Source organism: Trachypithecus francoisi, unplaced genomic scaffold (genome assembly GCF_009764315.1).
Source record: "Trachypithecus francoisi isolate TF-2019V2 unplaced genomic scaffold, Tfra_2.0 Lachesis_group8, whole genome shotgun sequence".
NCBI classification, from domain to species: Eukaryota; Metazoa; Chordata; class Mammalia; order Primates; family Cercopithecidae; genus Trachypithecus; species Trachypithecus francoisi.
The window spans coordinates 60,655,490-60,659,549 of NW_022681473.1; the positions used below are offsets into that span (position 1 = coordinate 60,655,490).

Sequence of the window (4,060 nt, forward strand, 5' to 3'; positions counted from 1 at the left end):
CAAACTAATCATTCTGTTCATAAAACTTTGAGTTTTCAAGACACTCAGGGTCTCTTTCATCCCTGAAGCTTTTTCTCATGGAGGAATGCCACCCAGACATGTGCTAATGCCACTTAGCACATTTTACAACATTTGCATTTCCTTGGGCTCCTTTTCCTTCTTGTTTTCAACCTTCATGCCCCAATTCCTGCCTAACTTCTATTATTTATTTATTTATTTTATGCCATACATCTGCCTTTATTATGAGCAACAGGCGGGACACTCCCAGCAATAGAAAAAAGAGTAATTTACAAAAGCAGGGATTCAATGAAGCCACTGGTTGTTAGTCTTGGGCACTCACATGTAGATGCTGACCCAGAGCAGCAGGAAGACGACTCCAAAGCCCATGAAGAGTGAGGCCATCAAGGAGATGAGGAACTCTTCATAGATATCACAAGTGTAGAGGTGACCTCGTAAACAAAGAACCAGGTGGTGAAGAGCATGCCGATGGTCAAAAGCACTAGAATCAGATGGGGGAAGACAGCCGGGTTCACTGGGCTGTCGTATCTGCTCATGGCTTTGAGCTCCATTTTGCTCCAGTGGGCTAAGCCGCCACTCTGCCACCGGAAGACCTTCTGTTATTTCTTAACTTTTGCTTTCCTGATTTCATCTGTGCTCTCTGACTAGGTAATTATATCTAGCAATGTTATCTATTCTGATTCACAGTATCCAGCAGACCTGATTTAATCATCACATTCTCATTATAAGGCTTAACAAGTAATGTTCACAATTTTCCAAACCCATAGACTGATCATCTGACCTACAAATACACTAAATTCCTGACCATCTTCCCATCATTTATGGCTCTGAATGGCTTTTTGTCCAAAGCATCCAGCACCATTTTCATGTGGGTAGTTTCCTCTGCTGGTAAAAACAGTGAACACTTTTCCTTATCCACCCCGTACCCCTACAGAGACCAGATCCACTATCACTGTCTATCTGGGTGTGTGAGATCTTCAAAATCTGCAGTGCTGATACCTCAATATGGAATGAAGTGAACCAACAAGCTCTCTCTGACTTTTGTTTACAAGGATTTGCATACATTTCCTGGTGGATACTAGGCTCATTTCTGGGAATATGTAGCAATTTAAAGCATTGTGTCTCATGTCAAAGTTTGCTTTACACAATCTGAGACTAATCTATTTGGTAAGTTTTCCTTTCTGTTAGTCTGTACCCTTGTCATTACAGTGACTCCCATCCTCACTGTAATTTCATCTTTTCTGGGAGTAAGTACTTGGTGGAACACATAGAGGCGAAGAGGAAGCTGGTTTACGCAGCTGAAGAGAGCAACAAAGGAAACAGACAATGCAAACCAGAGTCCGGAACTATACCAGAGATATCTTTCTCTATTCCCATGGATTTTCAGCTTGATTTTTTCCTAACTAGATCTCTCTGCTAGGGAATGAAAAAGGAGATCTAGGATTTTCCCTCTTCTAGGAATTTGCAAAAGAGATTATTCAGAAACCAAGTTCTAAAGATTTTAGAGAGTCTTTGGGATGATACAGTCTTATACCCCATCACATCTTGACTGATGTATTACTGCATCAGTGCAGTGATGGATATTTGCCTCTGCAATCTCCAATAAACCAACTGTCTACTGCCCATTCTGCGCTGCCATACCCCCTATTGCCTATGCTGAGCCTCCAGACCAAGACACACTGTAGTCCTTTACTGACCTGTTCATAAGTCTGTTCATTGTTGTCATAGACGTGACTATGAATCCCTAAGCCTGGTCAAGATACTGGATCCAACACCACCTTTTTAGATTATACCCAGAAGCCAAGCTGCAAAGAACATTAATTTCATAAACTCCTCCATAAGGCCCACTTCTCTCTCCTCTCTCCTTCTTTATTCTCCCAGCCTGAGGGATTTGGAACTTTGGAACAGGAGTCCCTAAGGTTTCTTCCTGCATCTAGGTTTAGGAATTAGCCTCATCTCCAGAAATAGATTTATTGTAAGCATCACATAGGGGTAGAAAATAAAATGTAGGGAGGATGGCCTTATTGCGGCAGATTTTTGAAAGAACTTCCAGGACCTTGTCTTTATATTGAAGCATATGTCACTATAGGATCAGAGCAAGGCATTACATTGATCCTTTAAGAAAGTTTTGCTACCCTACAGCCCTTGACCCTACTCTTTTTTCAAAAAAATTTTTTTTAAGGTAATTGTTAGAGATTTCCCAAGATTTATTTGAAATGACACACCACTGAAAACATAACTGTTACAGATGATTTGTGGATACAGTACACATCACCTATCTTACTTTAGGACAGTCTGTGAAGATGATATTTTCCTGCTGAAGTTCCTTTGTCAAGTGACTTTAGACAGAGATGGGACTGCAAGGGTGACTCAGGTCATGCTAGCACAGGAGAAGCAGGTGCTAGTGTCTCATTTGAACTAGTCGTTGGGCTGGGGTGGAGTGAAAGCTACCTAGGCCAAGGACATCTTTGCAATGTGGAGAGGACCCAAATTACTGAGTGTGGCTTTTTGAATGTCGAAGGCCTTGTCAGCATACTGGTCACCCAGTTTCATCATCACTTCATACTGTTTGTACCAAAGCACCACAGTTTCCTTATGAAACTTGGCTTCAAGGCTGGAGACGTTTTTGAAAGTATTAACATAAAATCCAATTTGTCTTGACCATAATAATGGTAACTCTTCTTGTAAGTCAACATTAACCTTCAAACCTTCTCTATGCTTTCTGAAATTCTACTTCTGCCTTAGACAGAGGCTCTCATCCTTCCTCCTGAAGCTCTGTTGAGCCCGATGGAGGTGAACAGGCACTGTCATAGTCCACCAACTTCCTGCTGCACTTGGTGATGCGATTCTTCAAGTCAGGAAATTGGTCCAGGTAGTTTTCCAGTGTTAGCAAGGATGCATCATGAGTTTTTCGTGGATATCTTTCCAGAGCACATCACCTTTCTCATCAACCATTTTCACACCTTCCTGCTCAGACCAATCCAGGGCACAGACTTCACGCAGTGACTCAGCTTCGTCAAGGTCTCTTGAATGCCTTTGATTGCTTCTAAACATCCTCAGAGTTCTCTCAGGTCTGGTACCTTCTGCTTCTTGCGGCTTGAAGTTCTGGACATACTCTTCAAACTGTTTGTCTTTTGTCTCACCAGTTTTCCCTGGCTTCTGGAGGACCTTTTCCTCTGAGTGGCTGAGTCTCTTCGTTCTTGGTGAAGATGCCCTCTTGATGTTGGCCAGGGCTGCGGATCTGGGAGCTGGGAGGAGCTGAGTGCTCAGTGTGGCTGGTGGCACAGGGGGGCAGGAGGCAGAAGGGAGGATCATGAGGAGGGTTGAGGTCTTTGACCTTACTGTTGATATGTTCTTCTGGGACCATCGGGAGCCCAGAGCGCTGCTCTGTTTCATAAGACTCCACAAAGAGAAAATGCAAGTCCCAGTCTTTCACCTCTCTTGGACTTTTTATCTGGTCTCTTTATCACATCTCTTCAGTATAAGGAAGAACAGAAAGGGAGGAGAGAAACTCAGGGTTGTCAGTCAAATGTGTCCATTTTCAGAATTTATAAAATATATTGTTGCCCTAATTATCTTTATACTAGCCTGATATGGCAGTTTCAGGATCACTGGACCTAGAGGGTGAGTCAAGGTAGATTTTCTTTGATATGGCTTAAATCCCCCTGAATTCATTCCCAAAAGCGCAAGGAAAGAAAGAACAGAATTAAGTAAACATTGCCCATATCGTGGAAGACAATACAGAGAACAATAACAAACAGACAGAAGAACTAACAGACACACACAAAGACATGGATCACTTTAAATTTTATTTATTCATTTTAATGAAAAATTATATTTTGTTAAAAATGATCTATGTGAGAGGTTCTATAATACAGTAGGGAATAAGAATTATGTTTAAATATAACATAATGGTAAATATCCATCCTGGAGCACACAGTCAAGAAGTTACAAAAGAGAAAGGCAAATTTCACACATGCTACAGACAGACACACAGCCAAGTTCAGTGAAACAAACAAAATCTTTTGGTCTAATCAGATAA

The 4,060-nt window shown here is 41.7% G+C and overlaps 1 pseudogene; it reads right to left on the reverse strand.

Annotated features, from left to right (window-relative positions):
- Positions 1 to 336: 336 nt before the first annotated feature.
- Positions 337 to 569, reverse strand: LOC117081255 (annotated as a pseudogene).
- Positions 570 to 4,060: the final 3,491 nt, after the last annotated feature.